This window comes from Morus notabilis, unplaced genomic scaffold (assembly GCF_000414095.1).
Source record: "Morus notabilis unplaced genomic scaffold, ASM41409v2 Scaffold989, whole genome shotgun sequence".
Taxonomy (NCBI): domain Eukaryota; kingdom Viridiplantae; phylum Streptophyta; class Magnoliopsida; order Rosales; family Moraceae; genus Morus; species Morus notabilis.
In genome coordinates, this window is record NW_010363328.1 from 499,078 (window position 1) to 521,495 (window position 22,418).

Here is a 22,418-nt window from a genome sequence, read left to right on the forward strand (position 1 = left end):
AAGAGAGTTTTCTCTGTAATGGTTGTATGAGAGAGATTCATTAATAAAAGGAGCCATAACCCATTTTTCTAGTTATTCAGTCTATAATTCTTGCATTTAGTGCTAGATTGTGGTACTTATTTCAGGTTCCTACCAGTTTGGTATCAGAGTGGACGATCCATGGCGAACCGACCGATTGAACCTCAACCTGAGAATCGTGAGAATATTGTGGAGTGATGCTTGGAGCACCTCAACGAGACGGTGCGCTTCCTTGGAGCGATGGTTAATCCAGTGCCGAGATTACAGGAAGATATGACGATCCTCACAGATCGGGTGGGCCGAGTTCAGGACGCTGCCCAACACATGGAGGCGCTCCTCGGACAGGACTTGGGGGAAGAGCGCAGCCTTGAATCCCGGCGAGCGACAAGTGAAAGAGACCGAGGGCTGGAGATTCAGCCGGCGTCGCCGGTTCGGCGGCGCCGAGCAGAACATCGGGGAAAGAAGCTGGAGCTCTCGATCTTCCATGGCGAGGACCCGTATGGTTGGCTGTTCAGAGCTGAGAGGTATTTTTTGATCAATGATGTAGAAGAGGATGAGAAGGTTATGGCGGCGTCCGTTTGCTTAGAAGGGCGAGCCCTGAGGTGGTTCCAGTGGGCGGAGACTCAGGAACCGTTTGCTGGCTGGAGGGACTTTCGGGCCGCCTTGCTGCATCACTTTAGCCGAGCTCGAGAAGGGGACCCAACCGAGAGGCTGATGTCGCTGAAGCAAGGGGGAACGGTGGCGGAGTATCGTGATTCTTTTGAGACGCTGGCGGTAGTGTTGAGAGGAGTGCCGGAGCCGATTTTCAGGGGAGCCTTCCTCAATGGGTTGAGGGAAGACATACGGGCCGAGGTAAAATTGCACAGGCCCATAAACCTACAAGAGGTAATGGATTTGACCTAGCAAGTAGAAGATAGGAATGAGGCCCGAGATAAGTTCAGGGAATTGAAAATGGGCCGGGGGTGGATGTGACGCCTCCCGCCCTAGCGGTGGGTCACCAACCTTATACTACTACTAGTAGGCCGAAATATTGTCTAATCCACTATTCGTTACTTAACTATCACCGCGTTGTATTGCGTACATACACAAGTGAATTTTTTTTTTCTTTTTACCTCCGAGTTCTCAACATGTTCCTTAGCATGTTGTTTTGTTATATTAATGTTACACATCTAGCTAATACTTTGTAATTTCGGATACGGAAATAATCCCCGAAACTTAACTTATTATAGTCCGATGCTCTTTACTATCACCGTACCATCTCTTTCTTAATACTTAATACATAAACTTTTGTTCTACATTACAATATTTCTGCAGCGGAATTTTTTCTACGCGGGCGAAGTAGACACCACTTCTGTGAACCCATGACATATCCACCACCTTGCGTCCGCCAGTTCATTAAACAGAACTACTATATAGCTGGCCGTTTACCTGTGTTACCTGCAACACGAGTAAACTGATGAGCTGATGAGCGAATGCCCAGCAAGTAAAGACATGCAAACATGTTGCAACTTAGTAAAACTGTAAAATGTGTCATAATGTAGGAATGCACGTATGCATATGTTCCCTTTGCAGACGTGCGTTAATAACTACTTTCTGTCTTTCTGTTTTTGTTACTGTGGGCCTAGGCCCCTGCTTAACTGCCTGGTCTAGCCGGGATCTCTTACTCTTTGAGATTTCCTCCCTTGGGAGGCCGACGACCTGTCAGTCTTTTAACTTTACCGAACCTTGGATTTACATTTCAAAGTATTTTAAACTTTACTGAATGCCATGCAACGCTTTCTCTACGTGCACATAACATGAGATGCATAATGCTTCAAGCATACCTTAAACTGAGCATTAGGGTGACCGTATGTTGCCCTTTTGCAATCTAGAGCATTAAGCCCTCAAACACTTCATATCACAATACTTAGAAATATAAGCAATTTCGTAATTCTAAGTTCATCCTACTGCTTACTCGAGCACAAACAAACATATATTTCTACACTTACCAATAATTTGCTAGTATTCCCGCTTGTTGAGAATTCCTCCTTCTTGCTTCGGTTTTCGTGTGAAAACCTGTGTCATGGAAATCGGTATCAACTTCCTATTCTCAACATCAAAATTCCTCAAACTTATATTTCTAAATCCAATCTCAAACTCATTTTTGAACTTTTTCCTCTAAGCCGAAGTTTCTAGCTTAAGTGGCAAATTCCACAATTTGTGTCTCGATTTTTGAAACCTCAATTTACTCATTTTTGGATCTTAAAACTATTACTCATACTTGAAAATTGAAACCATAACTTAACACTTACTATCTAGGTTTAGGAAATTTCGGCAGAATTTCGCCTAGTTTTTATTGTTACCCGAGCTTTCAATAGCTCGTTCAAAATTCAAATTTCAGTTCCTAGAGTTAAGATTCATCATTCTCAACACAAATTTTAACTCAAAAATTGAACAAAAACACAAGTTCCTTCTTATTTAGGGCTCATAGTTTTATAGTCAAAATCCACCAAAATCTCGTTTGATCGTTTCAATTCCTACACCATTAGACTCCTATCACGGTGCTCTACAAAACCTCAGTTTCGGTTTTTACTTTAACGGAAGTTTTTCGAGATTGATTACTATTCATCCAAATAAAAAACCATAGGATTTCACTATGAAAAACCCGAAATCTTACCTCTATAAGTTGAGATTTCCCGCTAGAAGGCCACAGGTTTTGTTTCTACCGAACTGAATGGAAGAAATTCTGATAAAAACTCTTGATTCTCTTGATTTCTCTTTGGTTTCTCTCTTTTTCTCTAGGTTCGACCACTCTAAGGAAAGAAGAACACTTTGGCTTCTAATTTCCTTCCTAAGCCTTCTTAAGAAACAATTTAATTTTTTATTAATTTTTCTATTACTTTCCAAATAAAAAAAAATACTTTAATTCTTTTTTTCTATTTCTTTCCAACAAAAGAAAATGGTTTAATTCTCATAATTTAATTATACTAATTCTACTTAAGTTGAATACCTAATTTGAGTGGTTCTAAGTTCCTCAAATTTTTCTTGTCGAGACTAACTTTTCGTTTCTTGAAACGAGTCTCTTTCCGGTACTGATAATCTCCCCCCCGGTACAGATTATGTACTTTATTTCTAGACTGTAGGGTACTCCGGGTCAAACTTCTCATATTCAACCCAATTCTTTTGGGGATCTCTTTAGTTAATTTTTTTTTTGAAATTTTCATTTTAATTGATCCAAAATCGCTCAAAACGCTTACCCTTGCGGTACTAGTTTTTGAGCTATTTCTTGCTCTAACTGGCTCGAGAAAATCTTATTTCAGGAACTATTGCTATTTTCTTTACTTCTAAGATTTCTACTTTTTTTCTAAGTCATTTGGTCGCATACCAAATTTTTCAGTTTTTCAGAACTAAAATATACCTGCTAAAATTGCTAATTTTTAACTGATATTGCACTATGCATAACTAATATTTACGAATTTCCTCTGAAGACATATTCGTATTATAACTTTACACATTTTGGAAAATTTTGTCCTGTACATAAAGTTTCTATACGACATTCTTTCGATCAAGTCAAAATTTCACTACTTACAATTCCGAAAATAATTTCTGTCAAATACCGGACTGTCTGGATTGGACCAAAATTTTTCTAGTCATTACAGTGGAAACTAGATGGGTTGGCCTAAGGCTACTCATTTACCGACTAGCCCAAGGCTAACTCTTCCCATTCGGAGAGCCACCTTCAATCCAGTGCTTTTAGGGATTCTGGAACTTTCCCTCGAGCAAAGTTAGATTCGGCATCGGCGACAAAGCGGGACCCGGGGTTCCGACGGCTTACGGATAATGAGATCAATGCTCGGCGGGCCAAGGGGCTTTGTTTCCGGCGTGACGAGAAGTTTGGGCCAAGGTACTGATGTAAGAACCGATAGTTACAAGTCCTCTTGGTGGCCGGGGACGAGTCAGAGACGGAGGAGGCACAGGAAGAGGAGGCGGAGCAACTGGCTGGGCTTCCTGAACGAGGCGGCAGATTTATCCCTCAATTCCTTGTTGGGCTTCACTTCCTCCAATACGATGAAGGTCCTTGGGTGGCTAGGTTCACGAGAGGTGGTGGTTCTCATTGACAGTGGTGCATCCCATAGCTTCCTGTCAACGAAGGTGGTGGAAGAGCTGGCCTTGCCTTGCACCGCAAAGGAGCTACGGGGTACAAGTGGGGAATGGTATGAATTTTCGGCAACAGGGGGTGTGCACGTGTGACGACCCTAACTTTTGATCATCATTCTATGTTCATACTTAACCTCTACTACTTATTAGTTATAACCTCTTCAAAATTCAAGCCAATTTGTCTTCATGTACGTCGAAATGCTGTAGTATTTAGCTAGCATTCTATTTTCAACTATTTGTAAAATGCTGTAGCATTTAGCTAGCATTCTGTTTTCAGCCATTCTAAAAATGCTGTAGCATTCTGACAACATTTTGTTACATTAGTCATACCTTGTGACTAGAGGTTGCTATGCATAGCCTCACTGTCTCGTAACCTCAACTTCCTTTACATAGCTTATCTATATTCATAAAATATTATTTACTTTATACACATAAAGTTCAATAGCATTTTCAAAACACGTGATGCATCCACAACCCACTTGTCCACACTCTGCTGCTACATCCTCTCTGCATGCTTAGCAACAAGTTTCAGGGAGCCGTGCCTTACTCGAGCTTCCTACAACACGAACGAACTTAATGAGCTTTCGTTCAGCAAGTATCAATAGGTCATAACAGATGCAATAATTATGCATACCCATATATGCATTCATGTCTATATCCTAATACATTATGTACTACTAAAACATGTATGGCTTATGTTCTTTCATTACATACTTTGTTCTGCTTTCGTCTCATTCTAGTCGTCACATTGTGTTTTCACATTCTGAACGGCTATCATTGTGTTTCTCATTCCTTTCATTCTTCTTTACAGATACCGTATCTTTATATGGAACGGAATCTGTGTTTCATTTTCTTGTCTTTTACTTCTTATGGGCCCTGTCCTGTTGTACCTTGGCGCACATAACCAGTAAGGAGTGGGGTAGCTAACCAATTCAACTCAGTCACGGTTTCATATCTTTCATAGTCTCATAATAACATTTCCTTCGAAGGCTGGTACAAACAGGATGTTTAGGGCTTGTCTTTTTGAGTGAAAAACTCAAAAAATAGCAACTCGAGTTATAACTTTATTCGAGTTCATGTTCTTTTAAGTTTAAACTCGAGTTCAAACTCGAGTTTAGAACTAAAACTCGAGTTCAAGTTTTCCCTTCAACTCGAGTTCAGAAACTCAAATTCAAATTAATGAACAGTATTTTTTCTATTCTTAAAAATGCTATAACTTTTTCGTTTTAATTCTGATTGAGATGATTTTTTTTTCTATGCGTTGAAAACGAAAAGACGAATAAAACCTGACCCATATACCCTATTAAAATTTTTCATTAGCATTGAGTTTTTATTAAAATACTATCTAAATACAAATTCAAGTTTTGACTTACTCAAACACAAACTCAAAAAGATTCTTATCTCAAACCATAACTCAAATGTACACAACCAAACAGAAACTCAAGTTATAAGTTCAACTCAAGTTATAACTCAAATTCAACTCAAGAATTATACTCAAGTTAAACTTCAAAAGAACAAGCCCTTAGTCTCTTACCGTTTATTAATTTTCTCATTGAAACAGTAACTTTAGTTAAATCTTATGACTGTGCATTTTTGAGCAATTTATCATGAGATTAACTTTTTATTAAAGTTTTAACTTTTGCTCTTAACTTAACATCGACTTAACATCGACTTAACATCGATACATACTTTTCGCAGAATAAAGTTCTACGGCTACTAAGTCTGTAGATACATGCAGAACATTATATCTAACATTCACATTGTATCTAACATTCAGAATTCTACCATATGCACAATTTTTGTGCAACATAGAAAAATAAACTTGTTCGTGATATAGCCATAGAAAAACTATTGTACTTACCAAAGTTTCGCTAACAATGCGTCTTTGTCTCACTTGACGCTTTCCGACTTCAATCGTTAATCAATCCTATTGCATAAATTTTCGATCATTAGATTCAAAATCTAAGATCAATAATTATATTGAAATTAAATGCGGAAAGGTCTACAATCTTTATGTTTGGTATTTAATCCCAAAATATTTTCTATCTCACGAATTTACATTAAAATCGTGTACGTTCCTCAGTCATGGGCCTAATTTTTCAGTTTCGGTCAAGAACTGTGAATTCTTATTGTGTTTGGTTTCAATACATCACCGATTATCGAATCACCTTTCTTTTCACACTTTAATCTCTTATTCCTCTTGAAATCCGTTTTTAGTTCAAAATACTCAAACTAAATTTCAGCAGAATTCCGCCTATTTCTGCATGTTTCCTGAGCTAACCTTAGCTCGTTTTATCCGTTGTTTTCCACCATCAAATAGCATTCACATACTTTCGCTTTCAATTACATCACAATTCTAGGGTTTCCTCATATTTCTATAAAAATTCTCCATACCAAAAATTGATAGAAACAAAGATCAATTAACCTAGAATCTATCCTTAATTCATCAATATTTAAGTTCCTTAATCATCATAAGCTAATCTTCCTTTTAAGTGAAATTTTTCTCATGTTTTCTACAAAATCTCACGTACAATCATAGTGAAGAAATGAGAGGAAAAATTTAAAATATCACCTTAGAGAGTGAAGAACAAGCTTCGGTGATGCTGTTCCTTGATAACTCTGTCGATTTCCGCTTAAATCTCATTTTTCTTCACTTTGGATTTTTTTTCCTCTCTCTCTCTTGGCTGATGCTCTCTGTTCTTATGCATGAGAAATGACCATTTATCACATAATATGCCTTTAATGAACCGACCAATACATAAAGTAAAAGCCAAAAATGCAATTTTGACTTTTCCAATGACCTTTTTGTAAAATTTCACAAAATATCCCAAAAATATCTTTTATTTTCTTCTCCATTAAGTCTTGGCCGGCCACTTTAGATGCCACATGGCTCAATCTCAGGCCTTCATCCAATTTTTTACTTTTAATCTCAACCATTGATCATTTAATAATTATCCTATTTTGGTTCAGTTTAATTCCTATCCGGTACGTGTTTTATACGCGTTTTTCGGATAGATGGTCAACTTAGTCAACCTTGACCATGCTTGACTAACTTTTCGAGGGCGACGTTTTGGTCGACTCTTGGTCAACAAATTTTGACTCACTTAACTCAAATCAATCGAAACCCCAATTTTCTCGATTCAGCCTTCCGAACCCCTTTTTCGTCCGTTTTTCGTTCCGATTGTTTCTAAAACCCTAGAATTGATGTCTTTCAATTCTTTTCCATTTCTTAAACTTATCATTCATGTGTTTACCCACTTGTGGGCTTTACACAACATTCCATACTTCTTTCTTAAATACAGTCCAAAAATCGATAATTGCATCGTAGTTCAGAAATTTCTGAACATTAGCTTATAAATTGATATTTCATACTTATATCAACAAATACTTATCATAAAAGTATTTATATTAATGATACAAAGAATTCTAAAAAAGATTATCCTATACAATAATTCTGATAAATTTCTCAGTCATGACAGCACGGGGGTACACTTGTGGGTGCAAGGCTTTTGTGTCGTGGAAGATTTTTTTCCCTTCGAGCTCAGAAGCACCGATGTGGTTTTGGGGGGTAACTTGGCTTCGGCGTCTGGGTGAGATTCGTGCCGACTGGTCTAAGTACACTATGAAATTCCTTGACAGGGCCGGCTGGGTATGTTAGAAGGGCGACCCGTCCCTGAGCTGCTCCCCGGTGAGTTTTCGAGCCTTGTCCCGGCAATTTTGTCCGACGCAATTGGGCATACTACTCGAGTTGACTGCAATCGCAGCGGGGGAGGACGAAATCCTAGAACTGTAATTTCTACCGGAGTTGGTCAAAGTTTTGACCCGTTAAGGAGGCGTTCTCTTCTCCGACCGGGCTGCCACCCCATCGAGCGGCGGACCACCGCATCGCGCTGAAGGAGGGAGCCATACGGTCAAGCATCCGTCCCTACCGCTACCCCCATGTCCAAAAAGGTGAAATTGAACGCTTGGTTGCGGAGATGCTCTCTTTAGGAATAATCTGCCCTTCAAGAATGCTCTCTTCAGGAATGCTCTCTTCAGGAATTTTCAAATGAATCAACTAAATCAATATCAGAATTCCAATTATCCAAGTCTTCATCCATACCTTCACCAAATACTTCACAATCTTCCTTCTCACTAGCATTAGGGTTGTAACCATTCGTTTTCTTAAGCCTTCTTCTCACATAATGCATCAGCACAGCAATTGTACGCTCATCCTGTGATTGTCGATTTTGCCTTTCTTCATACAACGTCTTATTGAGACTTGGGCCACCGCTTCTTGTTTTACCCTTGTCAGACCCGCCACCTGAAATACAGTCTTTGGAGAATTCTTCCAGTGGTCTGGGCCTGAATTTGCAATTATCAAATAGGGTCCTTAGTTTAGGCCCACAGTGCTTTTCCCCCATCTGAGTTGACCCTTTTATGGGCTAAGCTTGGATAGGATTGTGGCCCACTTTCAACCCTACCACAGGACTCCACGTCTTCATCTTTTGAATCTTCCATGCCACTCTCCAACCAATTCAATGGATTAAATTTATTGGTTACACCTTTACCAACCACCTCCACAATCTCTCTAGAAACACATTTAACTCAAGATTCCACCACCGAGTCTTCACCTTCCCCACTCCCAGAATTTCAAAAAGCTAGATTTCCATTATTAATTATTTCCTCCGCCCCCTTGCCTACATGTTCCGAGATAATCCTATGACTCTCAGACTCTTCGGTTGCGTTTGGTACAAGGGTTCAAATCAAGGTGGTTTTGATTTTAGAACCAGAATCATGATTCTTAGTTTGAACTTGTGGTCAAAACCATGGTTTTGGAACTAGAATTAGAACTATGGGTTTGAATCATCTAAAACCAAGAGGGGGTGATTTTGGTTTAAAACATCACATCAAGGTCCAAACCTTGAACTAGAGCCATCTAAATCAAGCACTAACTTTTAAGAACCATTTTTTACTTTTTGCAAACAAAGGTTGGAACCAGAATCATGGACTTCGGTTCTAGAACCCTCATACCAAACGCAACCTTCATCTTCTCTGGTCCCACCCGCTGGCTTGCCACGTGTCTCCGCAACTTGAGACGCTCCACTGTAGGCAAAGCCACATCATCGTCTTCTCCAACCTTCACCGCTACGCTTCTAGTGATCATACCTGTTGTAACTCCCATTTTTCTAACTGACAGAATTCCTAGAAATAAACGTTAGGAATTAACTTGAATAATATTATAGTATTATAATTAGTTAATTCTAATATCACGTTGAGTTATATTTTACAGGTGATCGCGACGAGGACTCGGGGTGTAGGAACAAGTTCATGCCAAAATTTTAAATTATATATGTGATGATTTGAAGAATTTGTTTATTTTAATTAATTTATTTGTTTATCTTCTATTTAGTGTGTTGGCTTAATATGTACGTATATATGTGGTCTAAACAGAAGTCAACCATCGTGTTAAAAAAAAAAAAAAAAACTGCTTCACACGATTTCTCCCTCCTTGACAGACATTATATCACCCAATTCAAGCCAATTAATATTCTTAGTGAGTTATATATTGCAAGCTTCATTCATTTTCGTTTTGGGCCTATTTATGAAAGGAAGTCAACTACATAAATGTACAATGTGAGGAAAATGGGCAGATTCATTGTTTAACCAACCTTGCCATATATGTGTATTAACCATATGCATGGTCGAAGGAAAATAGGGTAGTCAGCGTACTTAAAGCAAAATAATAATAATAATAGTATCTCTCTGACTCACTCTCTCTCCCTCTCACGCTTATGCTCTCTCCTTCATATATCTCTATCATTTTCTCTCTAGAGCCGTAATTCCTAGAGACATTTTTTCATCTTCTTCTCCTTATTTCTTCTTTTCTCACGTTTTTGAACACCACAAGAGAACTTTTGTTTTATCAGCCACCAAACTCATTTCCTCTTAATCCTTTTTGAAGTCATCAATCACTCGAGATAAAATTTGGAGATTGTTAAGGTATGATTCTCAATTATTGATTCTATGATTTTGAGTGTAGATTTCTATTAGACTCTATGTTAGTCATAGTTATTATTTGATTGTTTTGTTGTGTGACTCCATAGAAAGCATGCTATAGAGGTTGGCCATTTTGATAATTAAATTAATAATGGAATTATTGGTTCTTGTACAACCTAGAAACATGCAAAGGATTTATTTATGATCATTTATATGATTAGCTTATGTGATTCTTTTGATAATCATTTTATAGATGCAGGTATTTATATTTCTTTAGGTATTAGAAACATGTTATAGGGTTAAGAATAAATGGAGTGCTGTTTATACATGTTGAGGATGATGGTTTTGTATTTTATAGAATTATTGGTGAATTTTCGTCCTAGTTTGAGTGCTGAAAATTCTCCAGGTTTCATGACTAATTTTAAAACAGGGTTTAAGGGAGCAAACAAACTCCGTTTTTAGCAAATTAGATACCGTTGGAAAGCTCTAGATGTCTACTTTAATTTAAAATTGGTTTCAGGTCATTTGGAGTTCTATGTGAATTGTTATGAGTTTTTAAAAGAGTAAAGGTCAGGCTGCCAGTTTTTGTTAAGTTTGGTGGTTTTGTGTAATAAGTGGGTTTTTATGTCTTGATGTTAATGAATGGTGAGAATAGTATATTAAATGTTGTTTTTAACGTGATTAATGTATTTGATGAGATGTTAAGGCTCTTTTTTAGAAATCTTATTTATGATTTATGGCATGAATGGTTTTAGAGGCAAGCACCAGAGGACTTCATTCGTCGCGTCACCGTTGTGAAATTTTAAAAGGCTAAGTAAGGCGCTCAAGTAAGTACACTCTCACCTGCAACATGAATTGAAGAATTGGGAAGTATATGATTTTGATGTTTATGATGATATTATGACGTTTTTAATAAATCCTCTTATGATGACGTTTTGAAGAAAAACGTATATATGTATTTTTATGTTTTTAAATGGCGTTGTACACCCTTGATGTGACCGGTGAGCGGTCTTATTACCACGGTTGGTATGGGATTTGCTACCCCATGCTTTCCGTGGCTAGCGCGCTATGATGGTACAACGTCGGACCCAATATATGATGGATTTTATAGTTTAAACATGTTCAAAAATAATTATTCTCGTGATGAAGTTTATTGTTGATGAATAAAAATGTTCATTTAAATTTGTGAGAATTAAGTGTCTTACTAAACCCTTGCTTATATAAGTTATTTCATGTTGCAGACAATCTAAAGGGTAAGATGTAGCCATGAAAAATATTGGAGTGGATGCGAGCTATGCATGATAGGAAAACGGGAGAAACGATCATGGGATGAAAGTGTTTAAGGTTCAACAAAGTTTTCGGTTTTTACTTTTATTGTTTTGAAACTTCAGTTTATGGTGGTTTTGATTTGAAGAATATTTTAGACTTTATAGATTTTAATAACTAAGTTGAACCGAAGGTTGTTTTATTTTTCTTTGAGGAAGTTTAAAATTTAAAGATAGTATGTTTAAAAAAAAAATCTAGGCTTTTCTTTAAGTCGTTCAAAGTAAAGTATTTCAAGTTTAACGATTTTCCGCATTTTTTAAGAAGTAAATGTTTGAAAGTCAAGATAACTGTGACGGTCCGTGAGGAGTCGTGACACCTGTAGCCCCACCACCCTACGAATTGTGCCCCAAATTAAACATACCTAAATGAATTATTTCACCATGGTATGGAAGTTCTATTATAGGCTCCATAAACCCTTGAGGAAAACCTCGGATTTTAATCTGTGTATCTAAGGAACGTTTGATTCAACGTTTCATTAGTTATTTCTAACAAACCCCCACATGCTTCTCCGATCACTTTTAAAGTGTGATAATTCCATAGATTTAGTGCAAGTCCTTCAATACCTATCCAACTATTTGAGCATAGATACTCCATGGTTTTATGTTGGCCACAGACCTTCCATTCTCAGTGCCAGACAGATCACACCTTGTTTGTCAAGCATGCTCCTCAATGAAAAATGACTATCTCGATTGTGTAAATAGATGATATCATCCTAATAGGGGATCATGAGGAGGAAGTGAGCAAACTTAAGAGCTTCTAGCCAAAGAATCTGAGATTAAAGATCTGGGAAATCTCAAATACTTCCTCACTATGGAAGTAGCAAGGTCTAGAAAAGGCATGGCAGTCGCTCAGCGAAAGTATATTCTAGACCTTATCTCAAGGAAACATGAATGCTCGGATGCAAGCTTGCAGATACTCCAATGGACTCAACAACTAAGCTAGGAACGAAAGAATGGAGTGTGCTTGTTGACAAAGGAAGATACCAAAGACTAGTTGGAAAGCTTATATATCTCTCACATAATTAAAAGTTCATAATTAAAAGTTCAAATTGGATGTTTCATAATTAAAAGTTCAAATTGGCTTCTCTATTAGTGTGGTAAGCCCGTTCATGAATAATCCAAGTGAAACACATATGGAGGCAGTGTAAAGAATTCTAAGATATCTAAAGATTGCACCGGGCAATCAAGTCAAGATATAGAAATCTTTAAGATGCTGAGTGGGCTGGATCTGTAACTGATCGACGATCAACTTCTGGAACTGCACTTATGTGTGGGGAAATCTAGTCACATGGCAAAGCAAAAGGCAATCTGTTGTTTCAAGGAGTAGCGTTGAAGCTGAGTTTAGAGCCATGGCACATGGCATGTGTGAAGGAATATGGCTGAGGAGACTGTTGAGAGAACTGAAAATCTCTACTGAGGAGCCTATGAAGATTTCTGTGACAACCAGTCTGCTCTGCTATTAGTATTGCAAAAAACTCAGTGCACCACGACAGAACAAAGCATGTGGAGATAGATTGTTATTTCATAAAGGAAAAAATAGAAGAAGGGATAATCAAGTTGCTGTACACACCAACATGTCTCCAACCAGCAAACATTCTCACTAAAGCCTTACCAAGAAGCAATTTCGAAGAACTAAACAGCAAGTTGGGCTTAATCAATATTTACAGCCCAACTTGAGGGGGGAGTGTGGAAATTCTTTGATTATTTCCCTGATTTTCAGAGATGTGTTAGCTGATTTGTTTACTGTTTTATTTCCTTAGAATAAGGAGATTTGGGTAGCAAATTATCCAATCTCATTTTTATTTAGTTTCCTTATTTTATGTGAGTATTTTAGGTAGCTTTGACATTTGTATTCCTTGATTAGTGGAGTAAGGTTTTTAGCCTCTCCATTATATAATCGTGTACTCTTTGGCTCCAATGTATGGAATAAAATTCATTCCCTCATATGACCACTGAATTAAACCCGTATTCTTGCACTTTGACAGCCTGAAACTTTTTCATTATACTAAATATTCTTTTGACAAAGTTTTATCCTTTAGACTATGAAGTCTCTTCGACCATTGCTCATACAAAATTAAATATCAAAAGTTCATTTTATTTAAGATGAAGCAATTCTATGGTCTACTTGTTTCCCTCATGTGTGGGTGTGTGTGTGTGTGTCAAATTGGTCACGGAATAGCCAATTTTGATAATATGCATCTGACACAAGAATTTCTTCACTACCCTGGTCCTATATCTCAAACAAATCGCATCTTAATAATAGTTCTATAAATGCTTCCATAGAAAGACACAAAGGGTTCCTAGCTCCAGTTTGACTTTAGCTACGAATTCAAAACTACCAGCTCTCTTAAGACACAAACTGATTCATAACAGTGTCAATGCATATTAAGCATTATAGTTTATAGTTAGTCCAAAAATAGGCCCTTCATCTTCTGCCCATTATTTTACTACCGTGTGTTTAACTCGACAACAACTGCCTTAACTTACTTGGCTGGAAGTACAAGAAGATGTGTAGCTTATAAGCTTGTTAGGAATTAGGTGTCTTAGCAGTAAACAGACCGATTATGTAATGTTCATCTAATTTCATCAATAATGAAGGAATGAATGAATGAATAAGCATATATAATCCTCAATATCAACATTGTTCAAATGAGTTTTTCAAAGCTCACCTCCATCATTAAGAGAAATACTCCGCAAGGAAAATGCTAGCTGAAAGCTACGCACAAGAACCTCATGACTAGAATTCTGTTATACAGATATAATATGATTAGATAAAAAGACTACAAAAATAAAAATAATAACTCGATTAATATAGAAAGGTAAATTATGAACTACGTTACTATTGAAGCATCATTGTCAACAGCTTATGTAATGAGAAAAACCTTATGGTGTAGCCTTCAAAAAGAACAATTACCTTGGCTCGGGAAAACAGCAACACAAGGCTATAAGTATGAGCAATTGCTTCATAGTTCTCGGGCATGTTTGCGGGAGATATGGACTGTGCCCAAATTGACGATAGCAAGAGAGTTATCTGGTGGCTGCTCAGCCTCAAGGAATTAGCCTCCTGAAATTGGACATGCATAAAAAAAAATTAAGAGAGAGAGAGCGAGAGAGAGAGAGAGAACATAACGCAGAATTAAACCAGTTTCTACAAATTTAGCGTCGGAAACTTGGATCTTTAAATTTTTGGCGGCATGATTCTGCCAGCAATGAGTCTTCTTCCATCCAAGCTCAAAAACTTACCATACAATACAACTATCAAGTCATGGCAATAGTGAAGATTAATTGACAAATCATTTGAGTTAAATCCACAAAATGTAGAGGCCAAAGTCGTAGTTTTTAGTATTGTTACTAGTGGTGATTAATACATCTTTATTTAGTTATTACTTGAAGGTAGAATCATGCCTTAAAGATGTCAAACCTGTCAAACTTACAAAGTTAATGGGTTTTCAAATTGGAAATCCAACTGGGTTATGGTTTAAAGATCGTGATACAGATATCTGCAATGGTAAAGTACACAGCCAAAATTTGTCTACGGGGGATGGGGATAGAGAGAGAGAGAGAGAGAGAGAGAGAGAGGTTCAAACTCACTGGTTCCTTGGTTGAAATGGTTGTACATTCTTCTTCTGTCATCAAAGGCTCAGGCAAATTTTTCAAAATATACGCCCGACAGTAAGAAGAGTTCAGTGTCTTCAAAGACATAATATTAGTATCTCTCGATTCATCAAAGCTGAAAAAATTTTCTTGAGCATCTTCAAAAACATTTTCCTGTGACAAAAATTTCTCCTTCCGTAGCTTCTCAAAAAGTGCAGCTGAAGATGAAAAGACAGAGACGGTTCTGGATAATGTCCTTGGCAGATCCATGCCCTTCTTTGACTCAAGAATAGATGGGGATGAATGAAGGAAAACTGAACAAGGCACGAGAACAACAGAAAAAATACGGTGGGCACCAACTCTCGTTTCATGGTCCGGATGGACCATAGCTGGAAGTAGCTGATGGAACAAAGTCTCAGGAAATGCCTGAGTCAAATATGAATGTCAGTGATCATTATCATTGTAAGACTGAAAGTAGCTGGAAAATAAAAATAACTGAAGTCAATGTTAACTTCTTGCCTTGTTTTGATAAGATAAATTCGGTAAAGAGGCAACAATTTGAGCAGTACGGTAAACTGCAGATATAGTAGTTCTAGCTATGACAGTGATAGTTGATATATCCTCCTTCTTTTTAGCCATAACTTCAAGAATTGGGCCTGCTTCTCCAACCTATCAGCCAATTGCAGATCAATACTTAACCGTGGATATATTAATAACTATAAAAAATTTCAGCAGCATAGTTAGAAACTTATATAGACTTGTTGAAGTACTAGAAACAGGAAAGCAATTTCCGAAGAAGCACAAAGTACTTTTGGCTTAGTATTATAAGCTCATCCACATTTTAGATGTAAAAGCCCCACTTGAGGCTAGCTTAAGTGGCTGGGTGTCAAAGTCATTTCAACATTTGGACCTTATATGATAACTGTACAAGGCACTTATCCACCACTTCTCCAAAGCTTTTATTCCACTTAATCACATCCTCTCCCAGATTCTCATCATCAAGTGAGCAGTGTATGCTCTTCCTAAGGTGTCTCATGATGTCACTTACTGCACCAATTATGGCCACAGAAGGCTCCACCTTTGCTTGTTGAGCAAGGAAGGTTGTAACTTGAACAATATCCAGCTGCATGTTGGGCCGCTTAAGAACATTTTTATGATCTAAATGCTTGACTAAGATGGACAGCAAAACATGCGTATTTTGCCCTGCAAACCATAAAGTTGGCAAAAAAAAATTTTCAAATCAAACTAGGGATAAAACAACAGAAAGGACGTTGGAGTTGCTGAATAGGAAGTTCTAAATAAATTACCAGAACTATCCATTAAAAATTGTATATCCTTGAGAACTGGGAAGGCAAGCCCATTATTGGGAGACCATAAATTTCCATTATCAAAGTAACGGAACAAAGATTCCAAAACACGCCGAATTGTTATGGAGGCAAACCCTGGACCAAAAGTACGGGTTTCTGGCATCTTCCCTATGAGAAGAACAGGAAAATAAGTTAGTATTAACTAATGGTTTAAGACCAAGTACACATAGGTTTCCAGACATAGACATCAACAAATGTGCAGACACACAAAAATACTCAAAGAATTTTGATCCAAGAGAGATTACGATGTCACATTCACTTCGCCTTTGTTGTTAAAAATGGCCCTTCAAGAAGGTACCCTTATGAAGGAGAAACATGTCCCTTATTTTTTAGCACTTCCTCCACCCAACGATTTTGTGAACCTTCAAAATTCTCGGTCTTTTCCTTTAGACCTCCATAATTTTCTAATACTACTGAAACAACCTGTTATGGAATTAAGAAAACAAAATTGTTACCTGCTAAAAGGATTATAGAAATACTTGGTTATCATAAAGCAATGTAATAAAATTGCCTACCGAATAGAAGTCATAAAAGAAAAGAATAACATTATAGTGAAGGAGCAACTTTGGTTTGAAATTTGTTTTCCATCTTATAACTTTATGCAAGTTATTGGAAACTAAGGAGTGGTTAAAGTAAAAAATGCAAAAGGTCTGAGTATACCTACATTATCGAACTCCACCAAAATATGAGAATTTTCGCCTATAAACCAAACCTACAAAAATATTAGACCATTCAATTGCATGTGGAATGCATGAAAAATATTCTGGGAAACTAAAAGTAGTGAAAGGAAAAAAGAACGTTATCTTGAACAAAAATAAAAAATAAAAAGATATGAAGCTCTTTGTTATAACTGGAAGAATTTCATTAATAGAAGCTAGATTCAATTTGATGCTTTTAAAGAGAAAGCGAAAGCAAAGAGGCCACTTAAGCTTAATCCCATAGAAAATAATTTAAATGCTCAAGAGCTAGACGAATGTTTTAATTTGGTTCTGGTGAACTAATAAATATTCTAATCATGACTGGTAAATATTTAGAGTACTAAAATGTTCTTTTCTATGTTAATAAGAGGCAAGAACCTAACGGATGTTCAAGCGATTACTGAAGATATTGACAAATAAATCAGATGATATGAGCTAATTATGCAGTCTCCTGGAGGGGCATATCAAAGTTGCAGTTTTCTTCTGTCAAGAATTCTAGTGTGTCACAATATCCCAATTACAAACTAAGATACACAACTATAAGTTGGATCTCCATCCATTATTCACATAAAAATTTAATAACTGAACAAGTTCTTTTCCATGCATCACTTATTAACACCAAACGTATGATTTAAAAAAAAAAAAAAAAAAAAAAAAAAAATCTGTTATCATTTTAAAGGGAGCATGGACTTCATCAGTTCTCTAAAACTAATGTGGTTAATTTGCTCGAGTTTTCACTTATTTATTTCCTTCAATGAAAGATATATGATTCAGAAAATATGATTCACAAAACTAAATTCGTTTCTTAAATTCCTAAGGACCAAAAACATGTTGGTATAATCTTGCAGTTAATATCAGTCATGTACGAAAAGTATCATTGCAGAAAGTGTTTGCAGCCCAGCTGAACGCAGATTATCTGCTCGTTCATCTCCACCCACCTCTTGAGCTAATTGACAGAGCTTTGGAATAAAGCCTTCTAAGTTGAACATGTAACTCCCGTCTGCCTGCAAAATTCAGTATAACACATCAGAATGTTTCCTTGGTTGAAAACCTGAAATTAATGTTATCGTATAAAATATGAATAAATTTTATTATATTGTAAAGAACAATCAGGGACTGACCTGATTATTCACAACGTCAAAAAGTGTGACAACCTATAATTCTCATTTCATCTTGCCGTGTTTGTTCCAGCAGAGCATGCATGATACTGAGTAAGCTACTAGCCAAGAGAGGCCTGAAAAATAGAAGAGTGTATGCCTTTTTTGACTTGTGAGCATATGAAACGATGTACAACCATATTTCCAATAAGGAATTTTATATGGTCTACCGTCTATGCAGGTTGGAAATGGTTGTTATAGATACCAAAGAGTAAAAGTGACAGTAATCAAGAAACAAAAACTTTAAGCACTGAAGAAATAACCAGATTATTTTATCTGCCCAAACTAAACAACATGTGAATCAACTATATCTATCATCTTAGTATATTTGGCCATATAGGTACCTCTAGCCTGGTATTATTGTGCGAAGCTTACGCCTTGAGATGCGCCTCAAGGCTAGTGAGGCATGGCATCAAAGTTTCCTCCTATGGGCCCCTTTAAAAGTTCTTAGTTCGGCCATTTCTAAAAGGTTCTTTGGGACTCTTTTCTTATGGAAATCTACACAGGCATGACGAAGTGTAAAGATTTATGCCCCTTCTTAAATATTAAGAGATTTCGACCCTCACTTTCTTCCTATATAAATGAACTTACGAGTGGCAGAATTCTAAGAGAATGTACAAAAATAAGGAGATTTGAAGAATTCAATGAGAAGAATTCTGAATATTCTCATTATTTGAATAATGAATTTACATTCTAATATATAGCCTATTGTGGCTGGCGTACCAGTCCACCAGAAAAGGAAACAAAATTCCTTTTAATTAGGAATCCCATCAAAATAGGAAAGCAAATAAATTACAATATCTAACACGGGAAATAAGGAACTAAAATCTATTCTAAATAAAGAAAAAATAAATAACTTCCTAACCCTTGGTTGTATATGTTGTACAAACCAAGCTTGAAGTTCAATTCATCAAAACTGACCCTTGGAAGCGCTTTGGTGAGAACATCAGCAATTTGGAGTTTTGTGGGAACATAGCTAAGCTGAACAATCTCGTTGTTAACCTTTTCTGAGATAAAAAAGTGTCGATCAATCTCAATATGTTTTGTTCTGTCGTGGTGCACAGGATTTTTGGCTATGCTAATAGCTGCTTGACTGTCACTAAACATCTTGACCGAGTCCTGTGCCTCAACCTTAAGCTCCCTTAATAGCCTTTGAAGCCACATCCCTTCGCATATTCCTAGTGCAAGAGCACGATACTCTGATTCTGCACTACTCCGTGAAACAACAGCCTGCTTTTTGCTTCTCCAAGTGACGACATTGCCCCAGACATATGAGCAGTAGCCAGTAGTTGACCTTCTATCAGTTAACTCTCCTGCCCAACAAGCATCAGTGTAGGTCTCCACCTCACGGTTTTCAGATTTTCTAAACAGTAAACCATGCCCTGGAGTCATCTTCAGATACCTCAAAATCCTGTTTACTGCTTCCAGATGATCTTCACTCGGATTATTCATGTGCTGACTTACTACACTGACTGAGTATGCAATGTTAGGTCTTGTGTGTGATAGGTAGATGAGTTTACAAACAAGCCTTTGGTATCTTTCCTTGTCAACTGGACTGCTTTCTTCACTTCTGCTCGGCCTTTTATTGGGCTCCATAGGTGTGTCCGCAGGTTACACCCAAGCAAGCCAGTTTCACTTAACAGGTCCAGAATGTACTTTCTTTGGGAAATTACAATTCCCTCCTTAGACCGAGCCACCTCCATTCCTAAAAAATACCTGAGAGTCCCAAGATCCTTGATCTCAAATTCTGTTGCCAGCATTTTTTTGAAATTGATAATTTCCTCTGAATCATCTCCTGTCAAGATGATATCATCTACATATACTATGAGAATAGCAATCTTACCTCCTGGTTTACCTTTAACAAACAGTGTATGATCAGCTTGACACTGATGATATCCGTTAGCTATCACAGTCCTAGCAAACCTATCAAATCACGCACGAGGAGACTGCTTCAAACCGTATAAAGACTTTTTTAACTTGCAAACCAGCCTATTGTTTGAACAGTTTTCCAATCCTGGAAGTATAGTCATGTAGACTTCCTCTTCAAGGTCCCCATTCAGGAAGGCATTTTTGACATCAAGTTGGTATAAGGGCCAATCTTGATTCACTGCAAGAGAGAGTAGAACTCGAACAATGTTGAGTTTAGCAACTGGTGCGAAAGTCTCCTGGTAGTCAGTCCTATATGACTGTGTGAAACCCTTTGCTACAACTCTGGCCTTGAATCTCTCGACACTTCCATCTGCTTTGTACTTGACAGTGAAAATCCACTTACAACCAACAAGATTCTTTCCATGAGGTACTTCTGTAAGGATCCAAGTATCATTACTTTCTAGAGCCCGAATTTCTTCCTCATCCGCTTGTTTCCATGCTGGGACCTTTAGAGCCTCTTGGATAGAATCTGGCACCTGCACTCTATCAAGGTTTGACACAAAAGCCCTGTACGGAGGTAGCAACTTCCCATATGCTACATATTTTTCGATTGGATGTCCAGTGCACCCTCGAACACCTTAGGGACAAGAGAGTCATAAGATGAGGAATCCATACCATTATGATTATTGGGTGCAGGAGGACTTGGTTCCGGTTCTTGACAGTCCTGGGTCGGCATGGTGTCCTCTATATGCTCAGCTGGTCTTCTCCTTCTATAGACACGAAGTTCGTGATTATTGGTGTCAAGTTGTGGTGGATTTGAGACCATCGGGGCTGCTGTTTCAGTGGCAGGAACAGGGGTTGTTTCAGTGGCTGAGTTAGGGGCTATTTCAGTGGCTGAGTTTGGTTGAGGGAAAATGGCCTGAGTGTCCTAAAGGAGATCCCAAATCTGGTATTCCCTCGAATTCTCCCCCTGAATGTCGGATTTGGGAAAGTAAGATTGATTCTCAAAGAAGGTTACATCCATGGAGTTGTATACTTTTCGAGTGATTGGAGAATGACACTTACATCCTTTTTTATTAGAAGAGTAACCGAGGAAGATGCATTTGAGGGACTTGGGATCGAGTTTGGTGCGATGATTTTGGTGGATGTGAACAAAAGAGGAGCAACCAAAAATTTTGAGTGGTAGGTCTGAAGAAAACAAACGGATATGTGAATAGACATTCATGAGGACATGACGAGGAGTTTGGAACTTGAGGACTCGACTAGGCATCCTATTGATGAGATATGTTGCTGTGAGTATGGCTTCTCCCCAAAAATGTTTAGGTACATTATTAGAAAACATAGTGGCACGGGCTACCTCAAGTAAATGTCGGTTTTTTCTGTCGGCCACCCCATTTTGTTGAGGAGTGTCAACACAAGAACTTATATGAATGATACCATGCTTGGAAAGGTAAGGACGAAGTATGGAATTAAAATAATCCTTTGTATTGTTGGTTTTAAGAACCTGAATGTTGCTTCGAAATTGAGTAGAGATCATGGAATGAAAAGATTGAAATATGGTGGCTGTTTCTGATTTTTCCTTCATAAGAAAGGTCCAAGTTGTTCTTGTATGGTCATCTATGAATGTCACAAACCACCGAGCCCCATTAATATTGTTTACTCGTTAAGGTCCCCAAATGTCACTATGAATCACAAAAAATGGATGTGAAGGCTTGTATTGTAGAGCAGAATATACATGTCTGGCATGCTTTGCAAGTTGGCAAATCTCACACTGATAAAAATTGAATTTTTTATTGATGAACAAATGTGGAAATAGCTTTTCAACATAAGCAAAGTTTGGATGACCAAGGCGATAATGCCATACATGACTTGACTCTCAACTGAAACAGAATTGGAAACAGACACAGAATTGGAAGCAAATTTGACTGAATTTGAACTAGACTCAGAACCACAACTTGACGGGTGAACTTGTCTACTGAGGAGATTATTTTCTTTGAGCAAATATAGGCCACCATGCATCTTAGCACTGCCAATCACCTTCCCCGAATCTACTGCCTGAAAATCACAAAGATTGGAATAAAATTTAGTTACACATTTCAAGTCACGTGTAAGTTGGCTGATGGAGAGTAGATTGCAATTTAATTTAGGAACATAAAGAACCGAGGAAAGGTGAAGATCCTTTGTCAATTGAACTGATCCAGATCCCGCTATTGGTGAGAATGAGCCATCAGCAATTTGGACTTCCGAGTGACTAGTGTAGGGACGATAATTCTT

General features: G+C 37.6%; 1 pseudogene; it reads right to left on the reverse strand.

Moving 5' to 3' along the window:
* Window positions 1–22,418, reverse strand: part of LOC21401017 — a 31,060-nt pseudogene that overhangs the window by 5,629 nt on the left and 3,013 nt on the right.